General features: G+C 42.8%; 1 long non-coding RNA gene across 1 annotated transcript; it reads left to right on the forward strand.

Moving 5' to 3' along the window:
• Positions 1-520: 520 nt before the first annotated feature.
• LOC107291503 lies at positions 521-5,767 on the forward strand. The gene is made up of 2 exons (XR_001548975.2): positions 521-666; positions 5,343-5,767. It is a non-coding gene; the product is annotated as an uncharacterized LOC107291503 (long non-coding RNA).
• Positions 5,768-11,466: the final 5,699 nt, after the last annotated feature.

Genomic DNA, 11,466 nt, shown 5'->3' on the forward strand with positions numbered 1-11,466 from the left:
TGTCTGGGAGACCTTCTAAGAAGCTGAGCCGGCGACAGGAAAAAAGAGGACAGATTATGCCTGGGAAACAGAAACATAAAAACTACGTTTCTGGCGGGAAAGCCAGAACGGCGAAACCCTCGCAACGACCGAGCTGGCGCAGAGACAGGCGCCGTCCCAGGGTGGCGCGCGGCTCGCCGGCCCGGTGCGCGCGCGCGCGCGCCGGCGCGCTCCCTCCTGCCCCAAAGCTATTGTTTCCTTTCCTGGCGGCCTCAGTGGAAACTCCCCCCCCCTCCCTTTCTGTTGCCCGGGCTGCGCCGGGCTATTTATACAGCTTGGCGCTGCCGTCACGGAGAGCCGTTTCGCTGACGAGGGATTGACGCTCTTGGCTGCCGGAGCCGCGCTTGCGGTTACAATGGGCGCTTTGTGTGAAGCGACTCGGGGGCTCGGAAGAAACGGCGGGGAAGGAAGGCCGTCGCCCTTGGGCCGCCCGTTGGCACCCCGGAATCTTCCTCCGAAGAGGCGCCGCGGCGAGAGCCCCCCCCCCCCTGGAGGTAGCCGCTTGCCTCTGAGGCGAAAGGTTGCGGCCCGGGAAGGAGTTTAGCGACTGGTTTAAGAGAAGAAATGGGGCGCGGGAAGCGGGCATTGACCAGACAAGCCCGGGCTTCTGGCGGAGCCCAGGAAAAGGTAACAATCACTATTATCATCATCATCCATTCACAAACAATGTGAAGTCGCAGCTGCCAAATTCTGTAGCCGGCGTTGGCCTTCTTCGCGCGCTCCCGAGTTCTTCCCAAGAACCGAGATTGTCGTAATGGAGCGGCGTAGCGTATGTGCGGCTATTATTATTTACTATTAGTGTGTGGGCGGAGGCGGGGAGGCGCACCCTCCAGCAAGCTGCAGGAAGCCCGCGCTTCCGGAAAAGTAAGTTCTTCGTTTGAACCCAGTCTCGTGGGGGGGGGAGGAGGAGGAGGAGGAGGAGCTTCTCACCTTTGTCCCCGCCCCTAAATGAACCCGCTGTTTCTAGCTCGAGAAGACCTCAGGGGGCGGGAAAGGAGCTCTTTCTACTACGCCTTTGGAAGCTTCCGGGGAAAAAAAAAAGCCTTCAGGAACTGCAGCGTCGTGGTGGAAGCTTTACGGATCTTTTTCCTCAGTACGTGTGTTCATCAATCCGTGCTTTTTTTTTTTAAACAGCAAATTTTTCCTGTAAAAATCTCGCCTAATAATACCACCCCCTGCTCCCTCTCCCTTTTAATCAATCCCCTCGTTATGCCTTGCAGACGGAGAAAACGGGTCTTATCTGCTGACAGTGAAAATCTCTCTCTCTTTTTTTTTTTTCTTCATTTAGTTGACAATAGCTTTCAGCGCAGCTGGATTTCCACTAGGTGCAGATGTTGCTAATGGCAGCTTAAGCATGGATGGGCAGATAACATATGGAATGCAACATGTTGCCATATGGTCCCTTTAGCCTTTCACCTCCAAGAATATCAATCAAATATATTCGGGGGGGGAGGAAATTTAATGACTCTGAACAAGAAGATGAATTGCATTGGACAATTTATATTCCTTGACCTGAGACTTTTAAAATCAGTAAGGTGGCAATCCTATGCACACGTACCCGGGAAGTAAATGTGATTGCACTGAATGGGGATGGATTGTGGGGAAATACGTATAGTATTGAACAGAGTGGATCTTACAGTATGCCTAGTAAGAATGAGAGCAAAATGCAGAAGGACTTCAAAAGGTGTAAACATCTATTTGTCAGCTAGGATCCTGGAAACTGTCAAAGATGTTATATGGCCTAGTCCCCTTAATATAACCTGACGGACAAAGAAGAATTACATGTATTTAAAATTACAATATCTTATTAAAATATTAACATCACATTCAATTTCTCTGTGTTTATACTTTACATTTTTTTCTGTCCCAGAAAATGAGGTAAATGTTTAGTAAAAGCTGAAGGAAGCTAATTGTGTTTTGTTGTCTTTTAAGGTTACATTTTCACATGATTTTTTAAAAAGCATATTTATCTCAATTACCTAATCAGACTCCATAACAATTATAGAAAAGGATTATTTATCCTCTTTTGAAATATATTTATACCTTAGCAATTCATATTTATTTGTTAGCAGAGATACCATTATGTAAAATATTAAAAACCTTATATATAATATTTTCTTTGGGGTTGGTTTCAGATTCTTGTTGGTGGATTAGTTCCAAAAGTAATAGAATACATTCACTGAAATCAATGAAACAACATGACAAAGTCCCATAGATTTAATAAGGTTAATCTTAACTGAGAAATTTGAAATCAAACTGATGGGTGTAGAATAGCATTCTTTATGTTTGAAACATGCATTTCTAGGAGGGAAATCCTGTTGAATTTTACAGAGTTGACTTCAGAATAAACATGCATAGTCCTTAAAATAGTATTTTTAAGGGATTTGTCTTTATCATTCTTGCCTGCCTCAGGTTCTGCATTCTGAACTACCTTAGAAAAATGCTGTTTTTACATAAAGGCTTTACAGAGCTCATATTTAATGGAAAGTACTATAATGTGTTTAGATATTGGACATTGCTTCTAAATTCTGCAGTTTTCCATAATTTCCGATTCTGACATAAAAGAGGCAGAAAATATTTCAAGATTTTTTTAACCCTATCTTGTTGCCCACTTTTTATTTATAGTTTCAGAACATATGCTTCTCCCTTATATCTAATTATTGTTCACAAACTATAGATGCAATCCAGTCTAATAATTTATTAAGGAGAGATTTAATAAGAAAGAAAAAAGGTTTCACTTTTGAATCCTATTACAGTATTTTATTTCTGCAACGGACTGGATGAAGCTATCCTAGGCTGCAACTTCTAGGATTTAATCAGTTCTTTTTCCCCGAGTTTCTCTAGCATTTGATTTTTTTTGGAGATGAGCATATAATCATTCCAAATCGCTACCATTTATATAATGAACTATCAAAAGAATGATTTAACATCAATGGATATAAAAATGGAGGTAATTTTGCCTTTAGTTTAAAATTTAAAACAGCAGTCTAAAGCTGCCTATAGGCAGGTGCACATGCAAGGGAGCATCTCTAGACAAGATACTTCCAGAGTCAATATATCTTACAATGCATGTGTAATCTTAGTCCAGTATTTCCCCATCCCACCACACATGCCCTTTGCAATTACAAAAGAGTGGCAGGGGGAGCATGTTGTAGTAGGTTGGAACTTTAAAAACCTTTCCTTCTCAACTTCTGCTAGTATAAAATACCCTTCCAGAAAGTAGTTTTTTATAGAGAACTCTTATACACTAATGTTACCTATACCAGCAGTGTAATGTGTAGTTTAGCTAAGTGAATATTATTGAGTTTTCTATTAATTGAGAAAGCATTTTCACTATCCATCTGAACCTTAATATAGGCCCTTTAAGAAGCTCTGATACATTGTCTGCTGTTAGAAGTAAATATTTTGCATATAAACAATGCAGAAACATTTCCCATATTGGATTTTATTATAAGGGATGACATGGAAAATATTATGTTAATTTGAAGATTTCTCTTATTCTCTAAATAGGAATCATTTTGGGGCCATTAAAGAATAGAAACTAGTTAGAAACAATGCCCTGAGTGAAATGTATTTTAATATGGATCTTCTAAAATGTGACTTCCACTGGCTCAGAATATTCATCATTCACCTTTTCATGTGCTCAATTGTCCCTAAATACTACTGCTGATAACACAAGGACATATGCCTTTCATCACAAAGGCAAACATACAATACATACTTTATTCTATGGACTCTAATATTTTTGTGTAAATATTACTCTGGCTTTATTGCAGTTGCTGCCTTCTTGATATTAATATTTTGACACTCTTTTTTCTTATATATTCCTAATTATAGGTGACCATTATGTTTTAAGAACAAAAAATTGAAGGGCTTTCCCTCAAAACAATTCACTAGATTAACATTATTTTTAATCTTCCAAATTAATGTGTTCTGAAACATACTTTGCTGGGATACTGTTAGGTTACAAGGGTGCAGGTGGTCCTCAACGTACAATGGCATTTGAGACCAAAATTGGACTTGGCAACCAGAATTCCAGACACTGTCAGTTTGAAGATGGATATGTTTTTTGCACGTAATTCTATAAAATGTCAAATTGCTTTTCCTTTATAATTCCAGTTCTAGAGAGTGAATCTCTTACACTGAATTCTGTGTACAGCTATTTAGGTATCAAAAGGCATGATTTTGTTACATCTATAAAAACTGTTTGCATTCATTTAACGTAGATGTCTTTTTGAAGCATGGAGCCATGGATGTTTGTTCTCTCTCTTCTTTTTTTCACATCATTACTCTGATACTGCTTGATTAGCTCCCTCCCCAGTCATGATTGGTAATTAAAATAGGCATTAAAATTAGTCACTTAGCAATTTTGCTGTTCAATTGGCAATTAAATTACTTAATTGCAATTAAAGTCCTAATTTTAATTGGCAAAATGATAGATGTAGATTTAAGATAATATGTATAAATACTTTAATAAGTGTCTATATAAGGATTACTTAATTACTCAACTTGAAGTTTATGTTGTTAACTTCAAAACTTTAAAATGAGCAATGAAATTTTATATTACATGGATTCTAAAGCTATGATAATTAGATATGTACCTAACAATATAAGGGCCCAACTATGTTACTTCTATAATGTTGCAAATATAGCATGGGAAACCTTTTATAATAATCAACAAAGCATGTTGCTTATTTTAAAAGCACCATTTAAATCAATAAATCATACTCAAAAGTAAAAATGTCTTGGGGGGATTATGCAAATAATAGGGTAAAAGAGAGTTACTAAAACATGAGGGAAGTATTACTTTTGTCAAGAACTGTAAATAAAATAATATTCATGCATAAAGCTTTTTTGTAATTAACATTCATTCCATATTGAAATGTTGGCATCAGCAGAAATTGCAACTAATATTTAAACCTAAATCCTATAAACGTATTGTGTCTTTGGACGAACGGATAGAAAAATAAGAACTCTTGTATCTTTGATTAATTGCCCTAAACGGCATTCTGGCAGATTTATCATGGTATTTGGGGAGAGGGTAAAAAAGCACATAGTTAAATTCTTTTTTCAACTATTAATAGTCCAAGAACATTTTTTCCCATTTCCCCTTGTGCACCTAACCTCCCTTGAAAGCATACTTTATCAATGTTAGTTTTCAGTTCTCATCAATATGGTTTTCAGAAAAAAAGACAGGAAAGTTACTCCATTGTAGGTTAAAATACAGACACATGTTTTCTAAAAACTAAAATTATTTGTTATTGCTAACACAAACATATTATGATGTAATTTTCTTTTTATAGGCCATTATCACAGCCTTTCCGGTTTGATTTTGTTATCTATCTTGAAATTTTCTTCATGCAAGATCCTGGGGGAAAGCTCATAACTGGGAGTGCATCTTAAATTGACAATCAATATTCTCAGCTCTAATATGGGTAAGGTTACCTACGCCATTTCTTCTGAAACAACATTTGAAGACTCTTTTTTTTCATTTTCAGAACACTTAGAATCAGTTTGCATTAAACTAAGAGAAATTACTTGTTTATTTTGAACGTTACAAACAAAAATAATAATTATTTATGACAACAAGCTGCATCATCCGTACTTTCATTTATTCTTGGTATATAAATTAACTTGGTTGGTGTGAGAAGTAGCGTTTTATTCATTTTGATATATTCCTAATCATAGTATTTCCCATGTACTAGAAATAAAAATCTCTGTGCCTCAAGCCTGTACTCATTGTCTTTTTAGTTAAATTCTTGAAATAACACAGACAAATAAATGTGCTTAGATCTCCAATATAAGAAATTAATTTGCTGCCCATGTTGTAAGTAAATGTGTTCACATGCAGGATTCAATCCTAATTCCAGAAGTATTGTTAAATTATTATGAGCACTGTGTTTTTATATAATACTTTTCATTTAGACTTCCCTGTAGCCACTTACATGAAAGTTTTTGAACTTAATATGATTTAGCACTGCATAAACATAGAGTAGTGCTTTTATGTATTTTATCACATTCCCTTTTATAAGCTACAGATTTTATAATATAAAGCTTTGTAATGTTACAGAAGAGCCAGTTTGGTGTAGCGGTTAAGGCATCAGACTAGAAGCTGGAGGTGGTGAGTTCTAGTCCCACCTTAGGCAAAAGCCAACTGGTGGAGCTTGGACCAGTCACTCTTTCTCTGCCCTAGGAAAGAGACAATAGCAAACCACTTTTGAGGCAGTCTCTGAGAGTTAGACATGATTGAAGAGAAGAAAAAAAATGCTATGCAGTGTTTTAAATTATGCAGGGCACCATTTAGTATTTGACAGAGAATCTGACCACAGAATCCCCCTCTGATTTTTTTAAAGGGAGACTGTAATTTAAAAACAACTCTTATGACATAAGGAACATATTTCCCACTTAGCGATCTGCTGCAAGTAAATGTGCAAGTAACTTATATATCAATCGAGGTATAAACTTAGCAACGAGAATAGAATAATTTTCTTATCCTCCTAAACTTGTTTAAATAAAACATAAACACAGAGGGATAACTTTTATTCATTTGTGAATCAATCTTGAATATTAATATTTTTAACTGTAATTAATTTCCTATTTTTAAAAATGTATGTGTGTATATGTTTGTGTGTGTACATATATATATGGGAGTGAAGTTAAGATGCTTACATAAATGTATAGAGTCTAAATTCCATAGCCACACTAATTCTTATGTGTGTAGCATCCCTAAGGATTTAGAAAAAAATATATAAAGGAATTAAAAAGCCATAATGTCTATCACTAGCATTCATGATGTAATATAGAAAAATAACATTATTTCAAGTACTTATATAGAAAAGATTTTTAATAGGATGTCACTTCCTTGAAATAAATAGAAACAGCTGGTCCTCTTAAAGCATACAACTATTTGGGGGCAAGCTATACAATACATTATTTTGCACATTGAAATGAAATTGTGGTTAATGGCAAAGGAAATGTCTACTGCAGGGGTGTCAAACTGCTGGCTGGATGCATCATGGCGAAACTGTGCCCACCCCATTGCCGGCAATGGAAAAAAAGTTGCGATACGGCATGTGACGTGAGTTTGATACCCCTGGTCTACTGACTTGAGGAATCAAACCTGAATATTGAAGATAGGGGATTTTACATATCTAAACTGCCTTCAACAAATTATTGGAAATGATTACGCATTTATTTTAGAAAATACATACAAGTTTTACCAATATTACTTCAAATGTTCTTGGTTATGTTGACTACACAGTCCAGTCCCCTATTGACATGTTCGGGGAAAATGCAATACTAAATGATTCTAATTGGGCAATTTCAGAAGAGCTTTAGACTAATATAAAAGGATTGGGCTGTTTAGTTTTCATTCTTTTATAGTTCATGCTGTCCAAATTAATACTGCCTTTTTAAAGCAAAAATATTTAAAGTCTCAAAAATACACTCCATTATTTGGGCAATTATCAGAACAGGAGACCCATTAGGGATGGCCTTGATCCATATGTGGAAGTTATTTGGGCCTCAAGGCAACCTCTTGGCTGGGCAACAGAAAACCAGATGACCACAAGATGGCATCAAAGAAACACTGAAAAACTATTTGCTGCCGCCTAGTGATCCTCCCAGTACTGTACTTGCAGGTAGGCAGAGAGGAAAGGCCACCCAGCAAATCTCCTGAGGCTTGCAGGGCTCCCTTGCCACCTGATGCAGGAGTGAGGCCGGGTGGAGGTAAAAGCAGAACCCCTGCCTTTTGCTTCACCCCTTCCTGTTTGTAGCCCTGTTCTTGGGTTACGTTGTGTGCTAAAATCCGTGCCACTCAGCGGAGAGAGACAGGCAGATCGATGGGCTGCCATCTAGTGGTCGCCCGTACTTTTGCAGCCCAGATGTAGCGGCCTTATCCCAGGACGGTCCGGAGCTTTCAAGGCGCGGGCGGCAAAGGAGAGCTGGGGGTCACCTTGCCTGCGGACCCCAAGGCAGCTAGCTGCCTTCCCTGCCTTTCCTCTCCATCGGTGCACAGTATATTTTATGTCAGCCTGACTTTCCTTTGCAAAACAAAAAGTGATGGGTCAAGCGAGAGAGAAAGTTATTTGCGAACTCCTCTTTTCGGAACCGTCCCTCACACCCACGCTTATTAAATATACCAATATACTATACTATAGTATACTAATATACTATACTATTAAAAGTATGTAGTACTCTAAACAGGACTACATACTTTTCTTACACGGGCTTTGGCAGTATTAACAAAGGGGGAAGCGAGCCAGCGCTGCCCGTGGGTGCCCAAACCCTTCTTCTTTGGAGCAGCTTCAGTAGAGCGAGAGAGAAGAAAGTTTTCAACCTCGAAACACAGCGCCCAGGAAAAAAAAAAGGTTTAAAAATAACCCCCCCACTTTTGGCTGCTTTCGAGTTTCCGATTCGCAGAGCCTTAAAATAGCCCGGCCCACTCTCAGGCTGTTGCTTCCCGCTCTCTCAGCGCAATGGAGCAGGCACCGACGGGGCAAGCTGGGCGCCGCGGTTGCTATTTTTGGAGCATCCCGAGCCTGTTGCGTCAATGGCACCGTCCCCTTGCGTCACGCGCCACCCCGCCCCTCTCCCGCCTTCCCTCCTCCCAACGCTCACTTTTTCCTTTTCGTGCGCTTCAGCCCACGGGCGGCGGCGGCGGCTGACGCGGCTGCGCTCATGCAAATGAGCTCGCGCTCTCCTCCTCCCAGCCCTCTGGGCTGCCTCGCGCCAGGGCCAGCAGCCGGAGGAGGAGGAGGAGGAGGAGGAGGACTTAAGGTGGCGGCTCAGGGTTCTTCCCGCCTCCGTTTCCAACCTTTTGTCCCCAAAAACCCTCCCTCTATTTATAGGATTCCTAAAAATAGCTCGCGGGGGGGAGGGGGAGGGGGAGGGAAGTTTCCTGTCTGGGAGGGAATCCCATTGACTCAAGGGTTCTTCGAAAGTTCAGGAAAGGAAGGAGACGTTTTGAGGGAGAGGTGGAAATCCTAAAGGATTGGCCAACTTGCAAAGAGAAGCGCAACTCTTCCGAATTCCCGGAAGGGGAGCTAAGGGGGAGCCAGAGAGCGCTAACTGCCCCCCAAATAAATTCGGAGATAGACGCCCCCCCCTTTAAGTCTGTGCTGACTTGGAAACAAGCCCTGGGGAGATGAGTGGGGTTTACTTTCGGATCAACCTGCACAGGATCTACCTTCGCGGGATCACTATGGGAAGTGGGGTGGGGTGTAGCGAGCAGTCCTAAACCTGTGGCGTGCGTGCCCCATTAACCCCAGTGGTGGCGCTGACTTCAAAGGAGACGTCCATAAGGTTGCTGAACATCTACTCGCCTTCTTAAGTTACCTTCCGTGTCCTCAGTTAATCTTTATGTCCCTTCACCTGCAAGATCTCAATTCGGGCAGCCAAAGCAAGTTCAGTTGAGGGGGGGGGAGGACGCAAATGTTCTCCTCTAAAAAGGCTGAGGGTGGGCACGCGGGGGGGGGCGGGCAAGGGAACAGCAAACGCGCGCCTGCCTAAAGCCCCCTAACCCTCAGGCCGTTGGGAAGGATCGCGGGAACACGCACCCCCATTTCTTATCTTCAGCGCCCGCTGGTTCGTCGATTACCTGAGTGGGTTGCAACCTCCACGCTATTTTTCTGGCAAACACGCAGGAAGCAGAAGATAAGCAGGCATTCCGGCGACGTTTCCCACTGACACAGCAAGGGATCCTTGGAGCTGCGCTGCTTTTCCTGCCCATCTACACGGAAGTAACTCCCACTGGTTCCGCTGAGGGTTCACCCCAGATCAGAGCACTCGGAGCAGTAGTAGGACTAAGCGATTCCTTCAGGGCTGCAACGATTCTGACCCACGCGCACGCCTTGGACTTTGACCATGAACCTGTTTCCTACTCAACTGCAGAAACTCAACTGCAGAAACGGGACTGTATACAATTCGGTTGTAATGCCTATAAGGTGACAAAATACTAACGTTTAGAATCTAATTTACATACTGTATTTGTCCTGAGGGCGCGCGCGCGCTCACACACAAACACACACACACACACACACACACACACACAGTGTTTTCCCTTCCAACTATAATAGCTTCCGTGGGCGTTTTTTTTTTTTTGTTAAGCAGTTGCAGAGCAACGGAGGGAGAGGGGGGAGGCGAGAGAAGTATGCTTCGGGACGTAAATCGGGCTGGGAACGATTGTGCAACTTGTTGAATGCGTTGTCTCTGCTTTAAAAGGATGGACTGGGTGCGTCAATACATTCCTGCCTTTTTACCTGTAAAATGCGCCTTGCTGCAGAGAATGCCGCCGAGATAAGGCGGTACTTGGGGAGGGGCGGCTAAGAAGTCTCCATTCTAGACCGATTTTAAGATAGGGCGGACATCATCCCACGTAAGTTGCCAGGGACTACTGTAACGTTCGCTCTGAAAGCGAACATACCTGGAAAACACACACACACACACACACCTGTTCCGCGTGAGGAGAAAGTATAATGTGGAAAAAAAAAGATACTCGGGGAGAGGGAGGCAGAGCGCGCGGCGGATTGACAGCGCCTGGAGATTCTTGGACCAATTTATGACAACAGGGGGGGGGGGGGGGGGGGGGGGGGGGGGGAGAGAAAGGGGGAGTATTCAGGCTTTGTTTACAGTTCCCGGATCTCCGGCTGCACCAGCCCAGACCAGGGAGAGGGGAAGCGAAAGGGCCGAGGGTCTGCCCCTCATTTGGCAAAAGCTGCGCCGAGGGTGAAGGCAGGCGGCGGCGAGAGCCGTTTTTCCCACCTTAAAAGCGCCACTCTTGGTGATGTCACGTCGGAAATTTACCAAAGCCAGATCTAGCCAACTGTACCGAAGAGATCCAGCCCCTTGACTGGCTGATTGGGCAGGCGGCACTGACGTGCACTGACGCTTTGAGTCTTGAGGGGCATTTGGCTGTGCAATACGGAGCCCACATAAACAAAGGCACATTGGAGGGAAGGGCCAGTCGGTCCTGCTTGCTCGCCCCGCGCTTCGCTCCTACTGTGCTTCCCCAAGGAGCGCTGGAAGGAAGAGGAGCGCGTGTCCGCGCGCTGGCAGCGAAAGGCGAAACGCAAAGCGAGAACGGAGCGCTTGGCGGCGAGAAGCGCCTCTCCGCTTCCTCCCTTCGCCCGCCTGCCTGCCCGCCCGGCCGCCCTGGGAATCCGAACTGCCAACAGTTGAATGAATGAATGAATAAATGAATGAATGAAAGAGACACGCCACCTAACAAGTAAGTGGATCGCGCCGCTGACTGGGACGGAGGATGTTGTCTGTCTTTTGCTTGGGTGATGCAACGTTTTTTTTTCCCCCCTCTTTAGGCAAAGCAAAGTAGCCCGGAGATGGGGTGGCATGGGTGGGATGAGCTGGGGGGTGGGGGTGGGATTGGGACCGGGGAAGGTCGCGGTTGCCTGATATAAAAATCTTAACCCC

Source organism: Protobothrops mucrosquamatus, unplaced genomic scaffold (assembly GCF_001527695.2).
Source record: "Protobothrops mucrosquamatus isolate PMUCROS unplaced genomic scaffold, P.Mucros_1.0 scaffold1134, whole genome shotgun sequence".
NCBI lineage: Eukaryota > Metazoa > Chordata > Lepidosauria > Squamata > Viperidae > Protobothrops > Protobothrops mucrosquamatus.